The sequence below is a fragment of the Microcebus murinus genome, unplaced genomic scaffold (assembly GCF_040939455.1).
Source record: "Microcebus murinus isolate Inina unplaced genomic scaffold, M.murinus_Inina_mat1.0 scaf022_hap2_Mmur4.0, whole genome shotgun sequence".
NCBI classification, from domain to species: domain Eukaryota; kingdom Metazoa; phylum Chordata; class Mammalia; order Primates; family Cheirogaleidae; genus Microcebus; species Microcebus murinus.
The window spans coordinates 152,833-176,365 of record NW_027438968.1 but is presented as its reverse complement, the minus strand read 5'-3'; the positions used below and the strand labels follow the sequence as shown (position 1 = coordinate 176,365).

Genomic DNA, 23,533 nt, shown 5'->3' with positions numbered 1-23,533 from the left:
TCCAGTAAGCCAAGTATCCCAAGAATGGACACGCGAGCACCACGTGCTCGCGCTCACCAGCAAATGGGTACGAACCGATGGACACCTAAGTGGACACAGAGGAATCACCTTCATCGGGTGGGTGTCGGGCGGGTGGGGGGAGGGGATGGGCATACACATCCATTAGGAATGGGGTGGGTGCGCACCGACTGGGGGATGGGCGCACTTGAAGCTCTGACCCGAGGGGGGAGGCTGGGAGAGGGCAACGCACCCGACCTTAACATTGGTGCCCCCACAATATGCTGGAACAACATGAGAGGTAAATGAATAAGAACACGGGGGGGGGGGAGGGGGGCACGGGCAACACATGTCACCTTAATATTGGACTCCCATCATCTGCTTGAAAAGAGAGAGAAAAGAAAATGCAATAATAGAGATAAGAGACACTTTTTAAAAATAATGAATCCGGCCGGGCGCTGTGGCTCACGCCTGTAATCCTAGCTCTTGGGAGGCCTAGGCGGGCGGATTGCTCAAGGTCAGGCGTTCAAAACCAGCCTGAGCAAGAGCGAGACCCCGTCTCTACTATAAATAGAAAGAAATTAATTGGCCAACTGATATATATATAAAAAATTAGCGGGGCATGGTGGCGCATGCCTGCAGTCCCAGCTACCCGGGAGGCTGAGGCAGAAGGATCACTCGAGCCCAGGAGTTTGAAGTTGCTGTGAGCTAGGCTGACGCCACGGCACTCACTCTAGCCTGGGCAACAAACCGAGACTCTGTCTCAAAAAAAAAAAAAAAAAAATGAATCCGAAGAGAAAAGTAAAAGGAGGCCTGTGGAGCAGGTCTGGGTGTGACTCCGGATCCCCCAACATCAGGTGCCACCACCAAAGATTCCTACGTGTAGCCCATAGAACCCCAAAAGCAACGGGACGAGTTCTGGTCACATACTCCCTCAAAATGACATCCTGGCCTTCTTCTGGAACTCCCTCCCCTCTCAGACTCTCAAGGTTTCCTCCAGCGTGTCGGTTCCCACAGAGCAGACCTTTGGTCTGAGACCTGACAGTCCAGAAGCCACGCATGCTGCCGCTTGGCGGCGGTTTCGCGGCTCGGGACAAGAGGAGGCCCCACGGTGCGGTCTGGGGCGCCAGGCACCGCGGCGGGCGCTGAGGGTGGGGGTCACCCCCACCCCGGGCCGCCCCCGCACTCCCAGAAACGCGACAGAACCAGAGGCAAAAAAAAAAAAAAAAAAAGAAGAAGAAGCCTACGGCACCCGGTATTCCCGGGCGGTCTCCCATCCAAGTTCTAACCAGGCCCGACCCTGCTTAGCTTCCGAGACCAGACGGGATCGGGCGCGTTCGGGGTGGTGTGGCCGTGGACGGCGGAGGGCGCCCCTGCCCCGCTCAAGAAGCCGAGCCTCTCTGCGCTTCCCCGCCGCCTCCTCCCGCCCCAGGCCCCGCGCCGGGCCCGGCCTGTTGAGTTCGCCGGCCGGGTCCGGCGGGCTCCGAGGGACGGGGGTGACAGGCGGGGCGGGCAGGGAGCGGCGGGCCGGGGTTGGGGGCTGTCTCTCTATACACACACACTCACACTCACACTCACTCACTCACTCACACTCACACAAGATGCGCCTCCACGGCTGGACCCGCCAAGGTGGAGACCTTCCAGCCCCCCTCCTCCTCTCCTCGCCTGGCCTCCTTCACCTCCCCGCCCCCCACCCCCAGCGCGCCGGGGCCGCTGACTGCGCACGGGCGGGCGGGTCGCTCGCCCTTTGACCCCAGCCAGGGGCCGCCCTCCCCCACAACCCCTTTCAGCTGCTCCCCCCACCCTGTGGCCCGGCAGCCGCCTATTCCCCCGGGCCAGGTCTGGGGCACAGCGCACGGGGGAGCGGAGCGAGTGTATGGGGCGTCTCTCTCTCTCTCTCTCTCCCCCCCCGGATGTGTCCCATGGGTGGGGTGGGGTGGCGTGGTTTGTGGGGCGCTGAAGAAATCAGTCCCCTCCATCTCCTCCCTCTGGAAAACACCCAAGCCCTTGGAGAACTGCCCGCACCGCTACCGTGGGGGCCGGGACCCTCCTCTGTGTCCTCCTGTGGCCCAGTCCAAGGGGCCTGGGCCTGGCCGGGGCTGCATTGGACCCCAACCACCCTGGCGTGTGGACTCGCTAAAAATCGGTGATTAGATATTGGATTCCAGCGTCATTGAGGTCATTTCACTAATGAGTGCACCGCAAAGAGTTTCCTAATCCATCTGTGAGGGTGGCAACCGAAAGAGAATTTGAAAGCTGACAGAATAGGCGAGGAAAGGCATAGGAGATTTCCACACCCAGTAAGGAAGCCTTTCCCGAAATGGAAGAAAGAAACGAGCAAACAGAGACACCGGTAGCCCGCCCGGATGAGAGTCTGCCCCTGAGAGAAAGTACCCTGACCAGGTTCTCCCGTGGGTGGGTGGCGAGCTAGCGGCATTCAGAAGAGCGAGGCCCGCAGTCTGTGCGGAAGACACCTGCACTCGGGTGTGTGTGGCGGCACAATTCACAAGCAGCTCCAGATGTTAATCCAAGGAGAAGCCAGGGAGTTCCCAACGCCCCAGGTGTCCTCAGCCCACGACTGGCTGCTGTGGGAATGCGAAGCCCGGCTCCTTGTCTCAGAGCGGGGCAACCAGGAGGTGTGATGTCCACCCCGGGGTTCCCAGGAGGATCAGGCTGAAGCTGGGACTTGGCCTGAAAGTGTCCTCTCGCATGGCCACCCCCTTCCCCTTCCTGCTCCTCTACTCCTGGTGCCCCTCCATCCAGGGGCCAGACCTTAAAGAGTCACCCGCAAGAGAATCCTGGTCCCAAAGGAGCCTTCTGGGGGACCCGTGCTGAGAGAGGTTGTGGGCATGGCCCGCTGGGGCTCTGCCCGACCCAGGGCTGAGAGATGCAACCTCCCAGCTCTGGGTCCCTGCAGGAAGTGTTGGCAAGCACAGGGCCAGTCCTCCAAAGGCCCAGGTGCAGGGAGCCCAGGCCAAGCAGCCTGTGGAAGAAGCCACATGCTGTGCCACCCCGGGGAACACGACTGCAGGCCACTGCAGGCCACGGCCCTTCCCACCTCCTCCTCCTCCTCCTCCTCCTCCTCCTCCCACCCCGCCCCCGCCCCCGCCCCCACATGGCACAGGGCCCAGAGACACCTCAGACACTTGCTACCCAAAGTGCAAAGGGCATCAGTTGCTCCTCCAAACCCCCCCCCCAGCCCAGCAGACCACGTTGTCCAGCCAGCCCCCGGGCCTCCCTGGGGTGCCCAGCACAAAAGTGCAGACACCCACCGGACCCTCAATCTCAGTTTTCGGATGTTTTTGCCACTCTAAGGACCCGCAGGCCAGCTGGGCCTTCTGGCAGGACAGAGAGCCCCGGAATCCGACGTGGAGAGCTGGGTGTACGTCCCCATGAGGAGGCGGTCCCCACCTCCGCGGCTATCCCCTTGCGGGGAGCGGCAGCCGCGGGGCCTCAGAGAAGACACCAGGCTGGGCCCCCACGGCACAGCGGGAGCACGTCCCCCGCAGGCCACTTAGCGAGGGCGGCCAGCCGGCGGACGGTTCGGTGGCGCGAGACGCTGCGGCCGCCCTGCTACCGGGTTCCTGGGAGGGCGTCCTGGAACCAGCGTCCACACCAAGCCCTTGGAAGGCCCAGGCGACGGAGGAGCCCCGTCAGGCAGGGGCCGAGGACGGTGACGGCCCGGGCGGGGAGGAGCGTGTCAGGCAGGGGCAGAGGACGGTGACAGGTGACAGGCCGGGCGGGAAGGAGTCAGTCAGGCAGGGGCCGTGGAGGAGACGGGCTGGGTAAGGGTTAGGGTTAGAGTCAGGGCACAAGTCACAATCGCAAAGACCTGGAAGCCACCCGAGTGCCCATCGACCCACGAGTGGGTAAATAAAATGTGGCGCGTGGACACCACGGAGTGCTATTCGGCTATGAGGAGCAGCGGTGAGGGGGCACCTCTCGTGGTTCCCCTGGCCAGAGCTGGAACCCGTTCCAGTAAGCCAAGTATCCCAAGAATGGACACGCGAGCACCACGTGCTCGCGCTCACCAGCAAATGGGTACGAACCGATGGACACCTAAGTGGACACAGAGGAATCACCTTCATCGGGTGGGTGTCGGGCGGGTGGGGGGAGGGGATGGGCATACACATCCATTAGGAATGGGGTGGGTGCGCACCGACTGGGGGATGGGCGCACTTGAAGCTCTGACCCGAGGGGGGAGGCTGGGAGAGGGCAACGCACCCGACCTTAACATTGGTGCCCCCACAATATGCTGGAACAACATGAGAGGTAAATGAATAAGAACACGGGGGGGGGGGGGGGGAGGGGGGCACGGGCAACACATGTCACCTTAATATTGGACTCCCATCATCTGCTTGAAAAGAGAGAGAAAAGAAAATGCAATAATAGAGATAAGAGACACTTTTTAAAAATAATGAATCCGGCCGGGCGCTGTGGCTCACGCCTGTAATCCTAGCTCTTGGGAGGCCTAGGCGGGCGGATTGCTCAAGGTCAGGCGTTCAAAACCAGCCTGAGCAAGAGCGAGACCCCGTCTCTACTATAAATAGAAAGAAATTAATTGGCCAACTGATATATATATAAAAAATTAGCGGGGCATGGTGGCGCATGCCTGCAGTCCCAGCTACCCGGGAGGCTGAGGCAGAAGGATCACTCGAGCCCAGGAGTTTGAAGTTGCTGTGAGCTAGGCTGACGCCACGGCACTCACTCTAGCCTGGGCAACAAACCGAGACTCTGTCTCAAAAAAAAAAAAAAAAAATGAATCCGAAGAGAAAAGTAAAAGGAGGCCTGTGGAGCAGGTCTGGGTGTGACTCCGGATCCCCCAACATCAGGTGCCACCACCAAAGATTCCTACGTGTAGCCCATAGAACCCCAAAAGCAACGGGACGAGTTCTGGTCACATACTCCCTCAAAATGACATCCTGGCCTTCTTCTGGAACTCCCTCCCCTCTCAGACTCTCAAGGTTTCCTCCAGCGTGTCGGTTCCCACAGAGCAGACCTTTGGTCTGAGACCTGACAGTCCAGAAGCCACGCATGCTGCCGCTTGGCGGCGGTTTCGCGGCTCGGGACAAGAGGAGGCCCCACGGTGCGGTCTGGGGCGCCAGGCACCGCGGCGGGCGCTGAGGGTGGGGGTCACCCCCACCCCGGGCCGCCCCCGCACTCCCAGAAACGCGACAGAACCAGAGGCAAAAAAAAAAAAAAAAAAAAGAAGAAGAAGCCTACGGCACCCGGTATTCCCGGGCGGTCTCCCATCCAAGTTCTAACCAGGCCCGACCCTGCTTAGCTTCCGAGACCAGACGGGATCGGGCGCGTTCGGGGTGGTGTGGCCGTGGACGGCGGAGGGCGCCCCTGCCCCGCTCAAGAAGCCGAGCCTCTCTGCGCTTCCCCGCCGCCTCCTCCCGCCCCAGGCCCCGCGCCGGGCCCGGCCTGTTGAGTTCGCCGGCCGGGTCCGGCGGGCTCCGAGGGACGGGGGTGACAGGCGGGGCGGGCAGGGAGCGGCGGGCCGGGGTTGGGGGCTGTCTCTCTATACACACACACTCACACTCACACTCACTCACTCACTCACACTCACACAAGATGCGCCTCCACGGCTGGACCCGCCAAGGTGGAGACCTTCCAGCCCCCCTCCTCCTCTCCTCGCCTGGCCTCCTTCACCTCCCCGCCCCCCACCCCCAGCGCGCCGGGGCCGCTGACTGCGCACGGGCGGGCGGGTCGCTCGCCCTTTGACCCCAGCCAGGGGCCGCCCTCCCCCACAACCCCTTTCAGCTGCTCCCCCCACCCTGTGGCCCGGCAGCCGCCTATTCCCCCGGGCCAGGTCTGGGGCACAGCGCACGGGGGAGCGGAGCGAGTGTATGGGGCGTCTCTCTCTCTCTCTCTCTCCCCCCGGATGTGTCCCATGGGTGGGGTGGGGTGGCGTGGTTTGTGGGGCGCTGAAGAAATCAGTCCCCTCCATCTCCTCCCTCTGGAAAACACCCAAGCCCTTGGAGAACTGCCCGCACCGCTACCGTGGGGGCCGGGACCCTCCTCTGTGTCCTCCTGTGGCCCAGTCCAAGGGGCCTGGGCCTGGCCGGGGCTGCATTGGACCCCAACCACCCTGGCGTGTGGACTCGCTAAAAATCGGTGATTAGATATTGGATTCCAGCGTCATTGAGGTCATTTCACTAATGAGTGCACCGCAAAGAGTTTCCTAATCCATCTGTGAGGGTGGCAACCGAAAGAGAATTTGAAAGCTGACAGAATAGGCGAGGAAAGGCATAGGAGATTTCCACACCCAGTAAGGAAGCCTTTCCCGAAATGGAAGAAAGAAACGAGCAAACAGAGACACCGGTAGCCCGCCCGGATGAGAGTCTGCCCCTGAGAGAAAGTACCCTGACCAGGTTCTCCCGTGGGTGGGTGGCGAGCTAGCGGCATTCAGAAGAGCGAGGCCCGCAGTCTGTGCGGAAGACACCTGCACTCGGGTGTGTGTGGCGGCACAATTCACAAGCAGCTCCAGATGTTAATCCAAGGAGAAGCCAGGGAGTTCCCAACGCCCCAGGTGTCCTCAGCCCACGACTGGCTGCTGTGGGAATGCGAAGCCCGGCTCCTTGTCTCAGAGCGGGGCAACCAGGAGGTGTGATGTCCACCCCGGGGTTCCCAGGAGGATCAGGCTGAAGCTGGGACTTGGCCTGAAAGTGTCCTCTCGCATGGCCACCCCCTTCCCCTTCCTGCTCCTCTACTCCTGGTGCCCCTCCATCCAGGGGCCAGACCTTAAAGAGTCACCCGCAAGAGAATCCTGGTCCCAAAGGAGCCTTCTGGGGGACCCGTGCTGAGAGAGGTTGTGGGCATGGCCCGCTGGGGCTCTGCCCGACCCAGGGCTGAGAGATGCAACCTCCCAGCTCTGGGTCCCTGCAGGAAGTGTTGGCAAGCACAGGGCCAGTCCTCCAAAGGCCCAGGTGCAGGGAGCCCAGGCCAAGCAGCCTGTGGAAGAAGCCACATGCTGTGCCACCCCGGGGAACACGACTGCAGGCCACTGCAGGCCACGGCCCTTCCCACCTCCTCCTCCTCCTCCTCCTCCTCCCACCCCGCCCCCGCCCCCGCCCCCACATGGCACAGGGCCCAGAGACACCTCAGACACTTGCTACCCAAAGTGCAAAGGGCATCAGTTGCTCCTCCAAACCCCCCCCCCAGCCCAGCAGACCGCGTTGTCCAGCCAGCCCCCGGGCCTCCCTGGGGTGCCCAGTCCAAAAGTGCAGACACCCACCGGACCCTCAATCTCAGTTTTCGGATGTTTTTGCCACTCTAAGGACCCGCAGGCCAGCTGGGCCTTCTGGCAGGACAGAGAGCCCCGGAATCCGACGTGGAGAGCTGGGTGTAAGTCCCCATGAGGAGGCGGTCCCCACCTCCGCGGCTATCCCCTTGCGGGGAGCGGCAGCCGCGGGGCCTCAGAGAAGACACCAGGCTGGGCCCCTAGGGCACAGCGGGAGCACGTCCCCCGCAGGCCACTTAGCGAGGGCGGCCAGCCGGCGGACGGTTGGGTTGCGCGAGACGCTGCGGCCCCCCTGCTACCGGGTTCCTGGGAGGGCGTCCTGGAACCAGCGTCCACACCAAGCCCTTGGAAGGCCCAGGCGACGGAGGAGCCCCGTCAGGCAGGGGCCGAGGACGGTGACGGCCCGGGCGGGGAGGAGCCTGTCAGGCAGGAGCAGAGGACGGTGACAGGTGACAGGCCGGGCGGGAAGGAGTCAGTCAGGCAGGGGCCGTGGAGGAGACGGGCTGGGTAAGGGTTAGGGTTAGAGTCAGGGCACAAGTCACAATCGCAAAGACCTGGAAGCCACCCGAGTGCCCATCGACCCACGAGTGGGTAAATAAAATGTGGCGCGTGGACACCACGGAGTGCTATTCGGCTATGAGGAGCAGCGGTGAGGGGGCACCTCTCGTGGTTCTCCTGGCCAGAGCTGGAACCCGTTCCAGTAAGCCAAGTATCCCAAGAATGGACACACGAGCACCACGTGCTCGCGCTCACCAGCAAATGGGTACGAACCGATGGACACCTAAGTGGACACAGAGGAATCACCTTCATCGGGTGGGTGTCGGGCGGGTGGGGGGAGGGTATGGGCATACACATCCATTAGGAATGGGGTGGGTGCGCACCGACTGGGGGATGGGCGCACTTGAAGCTCTGACCCGAGGGGGGAGGCTGGGAGAGGGCAACGCACCCGACCTTAACATTGGTGCCCCCACAATATGCTGGAACAACATGAGAGGTAAATGAATAAGAACACGGGGGGGGGAGGGGGGCACGGGCAACACATGTCACCTTAATATTGGACTCCCATCATCTGCTTGAAAAGAGAGAGAAAAGAAAATGCAATAATAGAGATAAGAGACACTTTTTAAAAATAATGAATCCGGCCGGGCGCTGTGGCTCACGCCTGTAATCCTAGCTCTTGGGAGGCCTAGGCGGGCGGATTGCTCAAGGTCAGGCGTTCAAAACCAGCCTGAGCAAGAGCGAGACCCCGTCTCTACTATAAATAGAAAGAAATTAATTGGCCAACTGATATATATATAAAAAATTAGCGGGGCATGGTGGCGCATGCCTGCAGTCCCAGCTACCCGGGAGGCTGAGGCAGAAGGATCACTCGAGCCCAGGAGTTTGAAGTTGCTGTGAGCTAGGCTGACGCCACGGCACTCACTCTAGCCTGGGCAACAAACCGAGACTCTGTCTCAAAAAAAAAAAAAAAAAATGAATCCGAAGAGAAAAGTAAAAGGAGGCCTGTGGAGCAGTTCTGGGTGTGACTCCGGATCCCCCAACATCAGGTGCCACCACCAAAGATTCCTACGTGTAGCCCATAGAACCCCAAAAGCAACGGGACGAGTTCTGGTCACATACTCCCTCAAAATGACATCCTGGCCTTCTTCTGGAACTCCCTCCCCTCTCAGCCTCTCAAGGTTTCCTCCAGCGTGTCGGTTCCCACAGAGCAGACCTTTGGTCTGAGACCTGACAGTCCAGAAGCCACGCATGCTGCCGCTTGGCGGCGGTTTCGCGGCTCGGGACAAGAGGAGGCCCCACGGTGCGGGCTGGGGCGCCAGGCACCGCGGCGGGCGCTGAGGGTGGGGGTCACCCCCACCCCGGGCCGCCCCCGCACTCCCAGAAACGCGACAGAACCAGAGGCAAAAAAAAAAAAAAAAGAAGAAGAAGAAGCCTACGGCACCCGGTATTCCCGGGCGGTCTCCCATCCAAGTTCTAACCAGGCCCGACCCTGCTTAGCTTCCGAGACCAGACGGGATCGGGCGCGTTCGGGGTGGTGTGGCCGTGGACGGCGGAGGGCGCCCCTGCCCCGCTCAAGAAGCCGAGCCTCTCTGCGCTTCCCCGCCGCCTCCTCCCGCCCCAGGCCCCGCGCCGGGCCCGGCCTGTTGAGTTCGCCGGCCGGGTCCGGCGGGCTCCGAGGGACGGGGGTGACAGGCGGGGCGGGCAGGGAGCGGCGGGCCGGGGTTGGGGGCTGTCTCTCTATACACACACACTCACACTCACACTCACTCACTCACTCACACTCACACAAGATGCGCCTCCACGGCTGGACCCGCCAAGGTGGAGACCTTCCAGCCCCCCTCCTCCTCTCCTCGCCTGGCCTCCTTCACCTCCCCGCCCCCCACCCCCAGCGCGCCGGGGCCGCTGACTGCGCACGGGCGGGCGGGTCGCTCGCCCTTTGACCCCAGCCAGGGGCCGCCCTCCCCCACAACCCCTTTCAGCTGCTCCCCCCACCCTGTGGCCCGGCAGCCGCCTATTCCCCCGGGCCAGGTCTGGGGCACAGCGCACGGGGGAGGGGAGCGAGTGTATGGGGCGTCTCTCTCTCTCTCTCTCTCCCTCCGGATGTGTCCCATGGGTGGGGTGGGGTGGCGTGGTTTGTGGGGCGCTGAAGAAATCAGTCCCCTCCATCTCCTCCCTCTGGAAAACACCCAAGCCCTTGGAGAACTGCCCGCACCGCTACCGTGGGGGCCGGGACCCTCCTCTGTGTCCTCCTGTGGCCCAGTCCAAGGGGCCTGGGCCTGGCCGGGGCTGCATTGGACCCCGACCCCCCTGGCGTGTGGACTCGCTAAAAATCGGCGATTAGATATTGGATTCCAGCTTCATTGAGGTCATTTCACTAATGAGTGCACCGGAAAGAGTTTCCTAATCCATCTGTGAGGGTGGCAACTGAAAGAGAATTTTAAAGCTGACAAAATAGGCGAGGAAAGGCATAGGAGATTTCCACACCCAGTAAGGAAGCCTTTCCCGAAATGGAAGAAAGAAACGAGCAAACAGAGACACCGGTAGCCCGCCAGGATCAGAGTCTGCCCCCGAGAGAAAGTACCCTGACCAGGTTCACCCGTGGGTGGGTGGCGAGCTAGCGGCATTCAGAAGAGCGAGGCCCGCAGTCTGTGCGGAAGACACCTGCACTCGGGTGTGTGTGGCGGCACGATTCACAAGCAGCTCCAGATGTTAAGCCAAGGAGAAGCCAGGGAGTTCCCAACGCCCCAGGTGTCCTCAGCCCACGACTGGCTGCTGTGGGAATGCGAAGCCCGGCTCCTTGTCTCAGAGCGAACAACCAGGAGGTGTGATGTCCACCCCGGGGTTCCCAGGAGGATCAGGCTGAAGCTGAGACTTGGCCTGAAAGTGTCCCCTCGCATGGCCACCCCCTTCCCCTTCCTGCTCCTCTACTCCTGGTGCCCCTCCATCCAGGGGCCAGACCTTAAAGAGTCACCCGCAAGAGAATCCTGGTCCCAAAGTAGCCTTCTGGGGGACCCATGGTGAGAGAGGTTGTGGGCATGGCCCGCTGGGACTCTGCCCGACCCAGGGCTGAGAGATGCAACCTCCCAGCTCTGGGTCCCTGCAGGAAGTGTTGGCAAGCACAGGGCCAGTCCTCCAAAGGCCCAGGTGCAGGGAGCCCAGGCCAAGCAGCCCGTGGAAGAAGCCACATGCCGTGCCACCCCGGGAACACGACTGCAGGTCACGGCCCCCCCCTCCTCCTCCTCCTCCTCCTCCTCCTGCCCCCCCCCCGGACATGGTGCAGGGATCAGAGACACCTCAGACACTTGCTACCCAAAGTGCAAAGGGCATCAGTTGCTCCTCCAAACCCCCCCCCTGCCCAGCAGACCGCGTTGTCCAGCCAGCCCCGCGCCTCCCTGGGGTGCCCAGCACAAAAGTGCAGACACCCACCGGACCCTCAATCTCAGTTTTCGGATGTTTTTGCCACTCTAAGGACCCGCAGGCTGCTGGGCCTTCTGGCAGGACAGAGAGCCCCGGAATCCGACGTGGAGAGCTGGGTGTACGTCCCCATGAGGAGGCGGTCCCCACCTCCGCGGCTCTCCCCTTGCGGGGAGTGGCAGCCGCGGGGCCTCAGAGAAGACACCAGGCTGGGCCCCCGCGGCACAGCGGGAGCACGTCCCCCGCAGGCCGCTTAGCGAGGGCGGCAGGCGGACGGTTGGGTTGCGCGAGACCCTGCGGCCGCCCTGCTACCGGGTTCCTGGGAGGGCGTCCTGGAACCAGCGTCCACACCAAGCCCTTGGAAGGCCCAGGCGACGGAGGAGCCCCGTCAGCGAGGGGCCGAGGACGGTGACAGGTGACAGGTGACAGGCCGGGCGGGAAGGAGTCAGTCAGGCAGGGGCCGAGGAGGAGACGGGCTGGGTAAGGGTTAGGGTTAGAGTCAGGGCACAAGTCACAATCGCAAAGACCTGGAAGCGACCCGAGTGCCCATCGACCCACGAGTGCGTAAATAAAATGTGGCGCGTGGACACCACGGAGTGCTATTCGGCTATGAGGAACAGCGGTGAGAGGGCACCTCTCGTGGTTCTCCTGGCCAGAGCTGGAACCCGTTCCAGTAAGCCAAGTATCCCAAGAATGGACACACGAGCACCACGTGCTCGCGCTCACCAGCAAATTGGTACGAACCGATGGACACCTAAGTGGACACAGAGGACTCACCTTCATCGGGTGGGTGTCGGGCGGACGTGGGGAGGGGATGGGCATACACATCCATTAGGAATGGGGTGGGTGCGCACCCAATGGGGGATGGGCGCACTTGAAGCCTTGACCCGAGGGGGGAGGCGGGGAGGGGGCGATGTACCCGACCTTAACATTGGTGCCCCCACAATACGCTGGAACCACATGAGAGGTAAATGAATAAGAACACAGGGGGGAGGGGGGCACGGGCAACACATGTCACCTTAATACTTGGACTCCCATCATCTGCTTGAAGAGAGAGAGAAAAGAAAATGCACTAATAGAGATAAGAGACACTTTTTAAAAATAATGAATCCGAAGAGAAAAGTCAAAGGAGGCCTGTGGAGCAGGTCTGGGTGTGACTCCGGATGCCCCAACATCAGGTGCCACCACCAAAGATTCCTACGTGTAGCCCATAGAACCCCAAAAGCAACGGGACGAGTTCTGGTCACATACTCCCTCAAAATGACATCCTGGCCTTCTTCTGCAACTCCCTCCCCTCTCAGCCTCTCAAGGTTTCCTCCAGCGTGTCGGCTCCCACAGAGCAGACTTTTGGTCTGAGACCTGACAGTCCAGATGCCACGCATGCTGCCGCGTGGCGGCGGTGTCGCGGCTCGGGACAAGAGGAGGCCCCACGGTGCGGGCTGGGGCGCCAGGCACCGCGGCGGGCGCTGAGGGTGGGGGGTGACCCCCAGCCCGGGCCTCCGCGGCGCTCCCAGAAAGGGGACAGAACAAGAGGCCAAAAAAAAAAGAAGAAGCCTACGGCACCCGGTATTCCCAGGCCCGACCCTGCTTAGCTTCCGAGATCAGACGAGATGGGGCGCGTTCGGGGTGGTGTGGCCGTAGACGGCGGAGGGCGCCCCTGCCCCGCTCAAGAAGCCGAGCCTCTCTGCGCTTCCCCGCCGCCGCCTCCTCCCGCCCCAGGCCCCGCGGGGGCCGGGCCTGTTGAGTTTGCCGGCCGGGTCCGGCGGGCTCCGAGGGACGGGGGTGATGGGCGGGGCGGGGCGGGGCGGGCATGGAGGGGCGGGCCGTGGTGGGGGGCTGTCTCTCTACACACACAGACACACAGACACACAGACAACACACACACACCCACACACACACACTCACACTCACACTCACTCACTCACTCACACTCACACAAGATGCGCCTCCACGGCTGGACTCGCCAAGGTGGAGACCTTCCAGCCCCCCTCCTCTCCTCGCCTGGCCTCCTTCACCTCCCCGCCCCCCACCCCCAGCGCCGGTCGCCGCCGCCAATGACTGCGCACACATGCGGGGCGCTCGCCCTTTGACCCCAGCCAGGGGCCGCCCTCCCCCACAACCCCTTTCAGCTGTGCCCCCCCGCCCTGTGGGTGGGCGGCCGCCTCTTCCCCCGGGTCAGGGCTGGGGCACAGCGCATGGGGGAGGGGAGCCAGTGTATGGGGCGTCTCTCTCTCTCGGGATGTGTCCCATGGGTGGGGTGGGGTGGGGTGGCTTGGTCTGTGGGGCGCTGAAGAAATCAGTCCCCTCCATCTCCTCCCTCTGGAAAACGCCCAAGCCCTTGGGGAACTGCCCGCACCGCTACCGTGGGGGCCGGGACCCTCCTCTGTGTCCTCCTGTGGCCCAGTCCAAGGGGCCTAGGCCTGGCCGGGGCTGCATTGGACCCCAACCACCCTGGCGTGTGGACTCGCCAAAAATCGGCGATTAGATATTGGATTCCAGCTTCATTGAGGTCATTTCACTAATGAGTGCACCGGAAAGAGTTTCCTAATCCATCTGTGAGGGTGGCAACTGAAAGAGAATTTTTTTTTTTTTTTGAGACAGAGTCTCGCTTTGTTGCCTAGGCTAGAGTGAGTGCCGTGGCGTTAGCCTAGCTCACAGCAACCTCAAACTCCTGGGCTCAAGCAATCCTTCTGCCTCAGCCTCCCAAGTAGCTGGGACTACAGGCATGCGCCACCATGCCTGGCTCATTTTCCTATATATATTAGTTGGCCAATTAATTTCTTTCTATTTACAGTAGAGACCGGGTCTGGCTCTTGCTCAGGCTGGTTTCGAACTCCTGACCTCGAGCAATCCGCCCGCCTCGGCCTCCCAGAGAGCTAGGATTACAGGCTTGAGCCACCGCGCCCGCCCGGCCTGCAAGAGAATTTGAAAGCTGACAGAATAGGCGAGGAAAGGCATAGGAGATTTCCACACCCAGTAAGGAAGCCTTTCCCGAAATGGAAGAAAGAAAGGAGCAAACAGAGACACCGGTAGCCCGCCCGGATGAGAGTCTGCCCCTGAGAGAAAGTACCCTGACCAGGTTCACCCGTGGGTGGGTCGCGAGCTAGCGGCATTCAGAAGAGCGAGGCCCGCAGTCTGTGCGGAAGACACCTGCACTCGGGTGTGTGTGGCGGCAAAATTCACAAGCAGCTCCAGATGTTAAACCAAGGAGAAGCCAGGGAGTTCCCAACGCCCCAGGTGTCCTCAGCCCACGACGGGCTGCTGTGGGAATGCGAAGCCCGGCTCCTTGTCTCAGAGCGGGACAACCAGGAGGTGTGATGTCCACCCCGGGGTTCCCAGGAGGATCAGGCTGAAGCTGAGACTTGGCCTGAAAGTGTCCCCTCGCATGGCCACCCCCTTCCCCTTCCTGCTCCTCTACTCCTGGTGCCCCTCCATCCAGGGGCCAGACCTTAAAAAGTCACCCGCAAGAGAATCCTGGTCCCAAAGGAGCCTTCTGGGGGACCCGTGCTGAGAGAGGTTGTGGGCATGGCCCGCTGGGACTCTGCCCGACCCAGGGCTGAGAGATGCAACCTCCCAGCTCTGGGTCCCTGCAGGAAGTGTTGGCAAGCACAGGGCCAGTCCTCCAAAGGCCCAGGTGCAGGGAGCCCAGGCCAAGCAGCCCGTGGAAGAAGCCACATGCCGTGCCACCCCGGGAACACGACTGCAGGTCACGGCCCCCCCCCCCTCCTCCTCCTCCTCCTCCTCCTCCTGCCCCCCCCCCGGACATGGTGCAGGGATCAGAGACACCTCAGACACTTGCTACCCAAAGTGCAAAGGGCATCAGTTGCTCCTCCAAACCCCCCCCCTTGCCCAGCAGACCACGTTGTCCAGCCAGCCCCCGGGCCTCCCTGGGGTGCCCAGCACAAAAGTGCAGACACCCACCGGACCCTCAATCTCAGTTTTCGGATGTTTTTGCCACTCTAAGGACCCGCAGGCCAGCTGGGCCTTCTGGCAGGACAGAGAGCCCCGGAATCCGACGTGGAGAGCTGGGTGTACGTCCCCATGAGGAGGCGGTCCCCACCTCCGCGGCTCTCCCCTTGCGGGGAGTGGCAGCCGCGGGGCCTCAGAGAAGACACCAGGCTGGGCCCCCGCGGCACAGCGGGAGCACGTCCCCCGCAGGCCGCTTAGCGAGGGCGGCAGGCGGACGGTTGGGTTGCGCGAGACCCTGCGGCCGCCCTGCTACCGGGTTCCTGGGAGGGCGTCCTGGAACCAGCGTCCACACCAAGCCCTTGGAAGGCCCAGGCGACGGAGGAGCCCCGTCAGCGAGGGGCCGAGGACGGTGACAGGTGACAGGTGACAGGCCGGGCGGGAAGGAGTCAGTCAGGCAGGGGCCGAGGAGGAGACGGGCTGGGTAAGGGTTAGGGTTAGAGTCAGGGCACAAGTCACAATCGCAAAGACCTGGAAGCGACCCGAGTGCCCATCGACCCACGAGTGCGTAAATAAAATGTGGCGCGTGGACACCACGGAGTGCTATTCGGCTATGAGGAACAGCGGTGAGAGGGCACCTCTCGTGGTTCTCCTGGCCAGAGCTGGAACCCGTTCCAGTAAGCCAAGTATCCCAAGAATGGACACACGAGCACCACGTGCTCGCGCTCACCAGCAAATTGGTACGAACCGATGGACACCTAAGTGGACACAGAGGACTCACCTTCATCGGGTGGGTGTCGGGCGGGCGTGGGGAGGGGATGGGCATACACATCCATTAGGAATGGGGTGGGTGCGCACCCAATGGGGGATGGGCGCACTTGAAGCCTTGACCCGAGGGGGGAGGCGGGGAGGGGGCGATGTACCCGACCTTAACATTGGTGCCCCCACAATACGCTGGAACCACATGAGAGGTAAATGAATAAGAACACAGGGGGGAGGGGGGCACGGGCAACACATGTCACCTTAATACTTGGACTCCCATCATCTGCTTGAAGAGAGAGAGAAAAGAAAATGCACTAATAGAGATAAGAGACACTTTTTAAAAATAATGAATCCGAAGAGAAAAGTCAAAGGAGGCCTGTGGAGCAGGTCTGGGTGTGACTCCGGATGCCCCAACATCAGGTGCCACCACCAAAGATTCCTACGTGTAGCCCATAGAACCCCAAAAGCAACGGGACGAGTTCTGGTCACATACTCCCTCAAAATGACATCCTGGCCTTCTTCTGCAACTCCCTCCCCTCTCAGCCTCTCAAGGTTTCCTCCAGCGTGTCGGCTCCCACAGAGCAGACTTTTGGTCTGAGACCTGACAGTCCAGATGCCACGCATGCTGCCGCGTGGCGGCGGTGTCGCGGCTCGGGACAAGAGGAGGCCCCACGGTGCGGGCTGGGGCGCCAGGCACCGCGGCGGGCGCTGAGGGTGGGGGGTGACCCCCAGCCCGGGCCTCCGCGGCGCTCCCAGAAAGGGGACAGAACAAGAGGCCAAAAAAAAAAGAAGAAGCCTACGGCACCCGGTATTCCCAGGCCCGACCCTGCTTAGCTTCCGAGATCAGACGAGATGGGGCGCGTTCGGGGTGGTGTGGCCGTAGACGGCGGAGGGCGCCCCTGCCCCGCTCAAGAAGCCGAGCCTCTCTGCGCTTCCCCGCCGCCGCCTCCTCCCGCCCCAGGCCCCGCGGGGGCCGGGCCTGTTGAGTTTGCCGGCCGGGTCCGGCGGGCTCCGAGGGACGGGGGTGATGGGCGGGGCGGGGCGGGGCGGGCATGGAGGGGCGGGCCGTGGTGGGGGGCTGTCTCTCTACACACACAGACACACAGACACACAGACAACACACACACACCCACACACACACACTCACACTCACACTCACTCACTCACTCACACTCACACAAGATGCGCCTCCACGGCTGGACTCGCCAAGGTGGAGACCTTCCAGCCCCCCTCCTCTCCTCGCCTGGCCTCCTTCACCTCCCCGCCCCCCACCCCCAGCGCCGGTCGCCGCCGCCAATGACTGCGCACACACGCGGGGCGCTCGCCCTTTGACCCCAGCCAGGGGCCGCCCTCCCCCACAACCCCTTTCAGCTGTGCCCCCCCGCCCTGTGGGTGGGCGGCCGCCTCTTCCCCCGGGTCAGGGCTGGGGCACAGCGCATGGGGGAGGGGAGCCAGTGTATGGGGCGTCTCTCTCTCTCGGGATGTGTCCCATGGGTGGGGTGGGGTGGGGTGGCTTGGTCTGTGGGGCGCTGAAGAAATCAGTCCCCTCCATCTCCTCCCTCTGGAAAACGCCCAAGCCCTTGGGGAACTGCCCGCACCGCTACCGTGGGGGCCGGGACCCTCCTCTGTGTCCTCCTGTGGCCCAGTCCAAGGGGCCTAGGCCTGGCCGGGGCTGCATTGGACCCCAACCACCCTGGCGTGTGGACTCGCCAAAAATCGGCGATTAGATATTGGATTCCAGCTTCATTGAGGTCATTTCACTAATGAGTGCACCGGAAAGAGTTTCCTAATCCATCTGTGAGGGTGGCAACTGAAAGAGAATTTTTTTTTTTTTTTGAGACAGAGTCTCGCTTTGTTGCCTAGGCTAGAGTGAGTGCCGTGGCGTTAGCCTAGCTCACAGCAACCTCAAACTCCTGGGCTCAAGCAATCCTTCTGCCTCAGCCTCCCAAGTAGCTGGGACTACAGGCATGCGCCACCATGCCTGGCTCATTTTCCTATATATATTAGTTGGCCAATTAATTTCTTTCTATTTACAGTAGAGACCGGGTCTGGCTCTTGCTCAGGCTGGTTTCGAACTCCTGACCTCGAGCAATCCGCCCGCCTCGGCCTCCCAGAGAGCTAGGATTACAGGCTTGAGCCACCGCGCCCGCCCGGCCTGCAAGAGAATTTGAAAGCTGACAGAATAGGCGAGGAAAGGCATAGGAGATTTCCACACCCAGTAAGGAAGCCTTTCCCGAAATGGAAGAAAGAAAGGAGCAAACAGAGACACCGGTAGCCCGCCCGGATGAGAGTCTGCCCCTGAGAGAAAGTACCCTGACCAGGTTCACCCGTGGGTGGGTGGCGAGCTAGCGGCATTCAGAAGAGCGAGGCCCGCAGTCTGTGCGGAAGACACCTGCACTCGGGTGTGTGTGGCGGCAAAATTCACAAGCAGCTCCAGATGTTAAACCAAGGAGAAGCCAGGGAGTTCCCAACGCCCCAGGTGTCCTCAGCCCACGACGGGCTGCTGTGGGAATGCGAAGCCCGGCTCCTTGTCTCAGAGCGGGACAACCAGGAGGTGTGATGTCCACCCCGGGGTTCCCAGGAGGATCAGGCTGAAGCTGAGACTTGGCCTGAAAGTGTCCCCTCGCATGGCCACCCCCTTCCCCTTCCTGCTCCTCTACTCCTGGTGCCCCTCCATCCAGGGGCCAGACCTTAAAGAGTCACCCGCAAGAGAATCCTGGTCCCAAAGGAGCCTTCTGGGGGACCCGTGCTGAGAGAGGTTGTGGGCATGGCCCGCTGGGACTCTGCCCGACCCAGGGCTGAGAGATGCAACCTCCCAGCTCTGGGTCCCTGCAGGAAGTGTTGGCAAGCACAGGGCCAGTCCTCCAAAGGCCCAGGTGCAGGGAGCCCAGGCCAAGCAGCCCGTGGAAGAAGCCACATGCCGTGCCACCCCGGGAACACGACTGCAGGTCACGGCCCCCCCCTCCTCCTCCTCCTCCTCCTCCTCCTCCTGCCCCCCCCCCCGGACATGGTGCAGGGATCAGAGACACCTCAGACACTTGCTACCCAAAGTGCAAAGGGCATCAGTTGCTCCTCCAAACCCCCCCCCTTGCCCAGCAGACCGCGTTGTCCAGCCAGCCCCCGGGCCTCCCTGGGGTGCCCAGCACAAAAGTGCAGACACCCACCGGACCCTCAATCTCAGTTTTCGGATGTTTTTGCCACTCTAAGGACCCGCAGGCCAGCTGGGCCTTCTGGCAGGACAGAGAGCCCCGGAATCCGACGTGGAGAGCTGGGTGTACGTCCCCATGAGGAGGCGGTCCCCACCTCCGCGGCTCTCCCCTTGCGGGGAGTGGCAGCCGCGGGGCCTCAGAGAAGACACCAGGCTGGGCCCCCGCGGCACAGCGGGAGCACGTCCCCCGCAGGCCGCTTAGCGAGGGCGGCAGGCGGACGGTTGGGTTGCGCGAGACCCTGCGGCCGCCCTGCTACCGGGTTCCTGGGAGGGCGTCCTGGAACCAGCGTCCACACCAAGCCCTTGGAAGGCCCAGGCGACGGAGGAGCCCCGTCAGCGAGGGGCCGAGGACGGTGACAGGTGACAGGTGACAGGCCGGGCGGGAAGGAGTCAGTCAGGCAGGGGCCGAGGAGGAGACGGGCTGGGTAAGGGTTAGGGTTAGAGTCAGGGCACAAGTCACAATCGCAAAGACCTGGAAGCGACCCGAGTGCCCATCGACCCACGAGTGCGTAAATAAAATGTGGCGCGTGGACACCACGGAGTGCTATTCGGCTATGAGGAACAGCGGTGAGAGGGCACCTCTCGTGGTTCTCCTGGCCAGAGCTGGAACCCGTTCCAGTAAGCCAAGTATCCCAAGAATGGACACACGAGCACCACGTGCTCGCGCTCACCAGCAAATTGGTACGAACCGATGGACACCTAAGTGGACACAGAGGACTCACCTTCATCGGGTGGGTGTCGGGCGGGCGTGGGGAGGGGATGGGCATACACATCCATTAGGAATGGGGTGGGTGCGCACCCAATGGGGGATGGGCGCACTTGAAGCCTTGACCCGAGGGGGGAGGCGGGGAGGGGGCGATGTACCCGACCTTAACATTGGTGCCCCCACAATACGCTGGAACCACATGAGAGGTAAATGAATAAGAACACAGGGGGGAGGGGGGCACGGGCAACACATGTCACCTTAATACTTGGACTCCCATCATCTGCTTGAAGAGAGAGAGAAAAGAAAATGCACTAATAGAGATAAGAGACACTTTTTAAAAATAATGAATCCGAAGAGAAAAGTCAAAGGAGGCCTGTGGAGCAGGTCTGGGTGTGACTCCGGATGCCCCAACATCAGGTGCCACCACCAAAGATTCCTACGTGTAGCCCATAGAACCCCAAAAGCAACGGGACGAGTTCTGGTCACATACTCCCTCAAAATGACATCCTGGCCTTCTTCTGCAACTCCCTCCCCTCTCAGCCTCTCAAGGTTTCCTCCAGCGTGTCGGCTCCCACAGAGCAGACTTTTGGTCTGAGACCTGACAGTCCAGATGCCACGCATGCTGCCGCGTGGCGGCGGTGTCGCGGCTCGGGACAAGAGGAGGCCCCACGGTGCGGGCTGGGGCGCCAGGCACCGCGGCGGGCGCTGAGGGTGGGGGGTGACCCCCAGCCCGGGCCTCCGCGGCGCTCCCAGAAAGGGGACAGAACAAGAGGCCAAAAAAAAAAGAAGAAGCCTACGGCACCCGGTATTCCCAGGCCCGACCCTGCTTAGCTTCCGAGATCAGACGAGATGGGGCGCGTTCGGGGTGGTGTGGCCGTAGACGGCGGAGGGCGCCCCTGCCCCGCTCAAGAAGCCGAGCCTCTCTGCGCTTCCCCGCCGCCGCCTCCTCCCGCCCCAGGCCCCGCGGGGGCCGGGCCTGTTGAGTTTGCCGGCCGGGTCCGGCGGGCTCCGAGGGACGGGGGTGATGGGCGGGGCGGGGCGGGGCGGGCATGGAGGGGCGGGCCGTGGTGGGGGGCTGTCTCTCTACACACACAGACACACAGACACACAGACAACACACACACACCCACACACACACACTCACACTCACACTCACTCACTCACTCACACTCACACAAGATGCGCCTCCACGGCTGGACTCGCCAAGGTGGAGACCTTCCAGCCCCCCTCCTCTCCTCGCCTGGCCTCCTTCACCTCCCCGCCCCCCACCCCCAGCGCCGGTCGCCGCCGCCAATGACTGCGCACACACGCGGGGCGCTCGCCCTTTGACCCCAGCCAGGGGCCGCCCTCCCCCACAACCCCTTTCAGCTGTGCCCCCCCGCCCTGTGGGTGGGCGGCCGCCTCTTCCCCCGGGTCAGGGCTGGGGCACAGCGCATGGGGGAGGGGAGCCAGTGTATGGGGCGTCTCTCTCTCTCGGGATGTGTCCCATGGGTGGGGTGGGGTGGGGTGGCTTGGTCTGTGGGGCGCTGAAGAAATCAGTCCCCTCCATCTCCTACCTCTGGAAAACGCCCAAGCCCTTGGGGAACTGCCCGCACCGCTACCGTGGGGGCCGGGACCCTCCTCTGTGTCCTCCTGTGGCCCAGTCCAAGGGGCCTAGGCCTGGCCGGGGCTGCATTGGACCCCAACCACCCTGGCGTGTGGACTCGCCAAAAATCGGCGATTAGATATTGGATTCCAGCTTCATTGAGGTCATTTCACTAATGAGTGCACCGGAAAGAGTTTCCTAATCCATCTGTGAGGGTGGCAACTGAAAGAGAATTTTTTTTTTTTTTTGAGACAGAGTCTCGCTTTGTTGCCTAGGCTAGAGTGAGTGCCGTGGCGTTAGCCTAGCTCACAGCAACCTCAAACTCCTGGGCTCAAGCAATCCTTCTGCCTCAGCCTCCCAAGTAGCTGGGACTACAGGCATGCGCCACCATGCCTGGCTCATTTTCCTATATATATTAGTTGGCCAATTAATTTCTTTCTATTTACAGTAGAGACCGGGTCTGGCTCTTGCTCAGGCTGGTTTCGAACTCCTGACCTCGAGCAATCCGCCCGCCTCGGCCTCCAGAGAGCTAGGATTACAGGCTTGAGCCACCGCGCCCGCCCGGCCTGCAAGAGAATTTGAAAGCTGACAGAATAGGCGAGGAAAGGCATAGGAGATTTCCACACCCAGTAAGGAAGCCTTTCCCGAAATGGAAGAAAGAAAGGAGCAAACAGAGACACCGGTAGCCCGCCCGGATGAGAGTCTGCCCCTGAGAGAAAGTACCCTGACCAGGTTCACCCGTGGGTGGGTGGCGAGCTAGCGGCATTCAGAAGAGCGAGGCCCGCAGTCTGTGCGGAAGACACCTGCACTCGGGTGTGTGTGGCGGCAAAATTCACAAGCAGCTCCAGATGTTAAACCAAGGAGAAGCCAGGGAGTTCCCAACGCCCCAGGTGTCCTCAGCCCACGACGGGCTGCTGTGGGAATGCGAAGCCCGGCTCCTTGTCTCAGAGCGGGACAACCAGGAGGTGTGATGTCCACCCCGCGGTTCTCAGGAGGATCAGGCTGAAGCTGCGACTTGGCCTGAAAGTGTCCCCTCGCATGGCCACCCCCTTCCCCTTCCTGCTCCTCTACTCCTGGTGCCCCTCCATCCAGGGGCCAGACCTTAAAGAGTCACCCGCAAGAGAATCCTGGTCCCAAAGGAGCCTTCTGGGGGACCCGTGCTGAGAGAGGTTGTGGGCATGGCCCGCTGGGACTCTGCCCGACCCAGGGCTGAGAGATGCAACCTCCCAGCTCTGGGTCCCTGCAGGAAGTGTTGGCAAGCACAGGGCCAGTCCTCCAAAGGCCCAGGTGCAGGGAGCCCAGGCCAAGCAGCCCGTGGAAGAAGCCACATGCCGTGCCACCCCGGGAACACGACTGCAGGTCACGGCCCCCCCCCTCCTCCTCCTCCTCCTCCTCCTCCTCCTGCCCCCCCCCCCGGACATGGTGCAGGGATCAGAGACACCTCAGACACTTGCTACCCAAAGTGCAAAGGGCATCAGTTGCTCCTCCAAACCCCCCCCCTTGCCCAGCAGACCGCGTTGTCCAGCCAGCCCCCGGGCCTCCCTGGGGTGCCCAGCACAAAAGTGCAGACACCCACCGGACCCTCAATCTCAGTTTTCGGATGTTTTTGCCACTCTAAGGACCCGCAGGCCAGCTGGGCCTTCTGGCAGGACAGAGAGCCCCGGAATCCGACGTGGAGAGCTGGGTGTACGTCCCCATGAGGAGGCGGTCCCCACCTCCGCGGCTCTCCCCTTGCGGGGAGTGGCAGCCGCGGGGCCTCAGAGAAGACACCAGGCTGGGCCCCCGCGGCACAGCGGGAGCACGTCCCCCGCAGGCCGCTTAGCGAGGGCGGCAGGCGGACGGTTGGGTTGCGCGAGACCCTGCGGCCGCCCTGCTACCGGGTTCCTGGGAGGGCGTCCTGGAACCAGCGTCCACACCAAGCCCTTGGAAGGCCCAGGCGACGGAGGAGCCCCGTCAGCGAGGGGCCGAGGACGGTGACAGGTGACAGGTGACAGGCCGGGCGGGAAGGAGTCAGTCAGGCAGGGGCCGAGGAGGAGACGGGCTGGGTAAGGGTTAGGGTTAGAGTCAGGGCACAAGTCACAATCGCAAAGACCTGGAAGCGACCCGAGTGCCCATCGACCCACGAGTGCGTAAATAAAATGTGGCGCGTGGACACCACGGAGTGCTATTCGGCTATGAGGAACAGCGGTGAGAGGGCACCTCTCGTGG

At 62.3% G+C, this 23,533-nt stretch overlaps 3 pseudogenes; all 3 read right to left on the bottom strand.

The window, feature by feature from the left end:
* Window positions 1-1,237: 1,237 nt before the first annotated feature.
* Window positions 1,238-1,356, bottom strand: LOC142867885 (uncharacterized; annotated as a pseudogene).
* A 3,857-nt stretch (window positions 1,357-5,213) lies between these two features.
* Window positions 5,214-5,332, bottom strand: LOC142867874 (uncharacterized; annotated as a pseudogene).
* Window positions 5,333-9,173: 3,841 nt separating this feature from the next.
* On the bottom strand, window positions 9,174-9,292 carry LOC142867863 (uncharacterized; annotated as a pseudogene).
* Window positions 9,293-23,533: the final 14,241 nt, after the last annotated feature.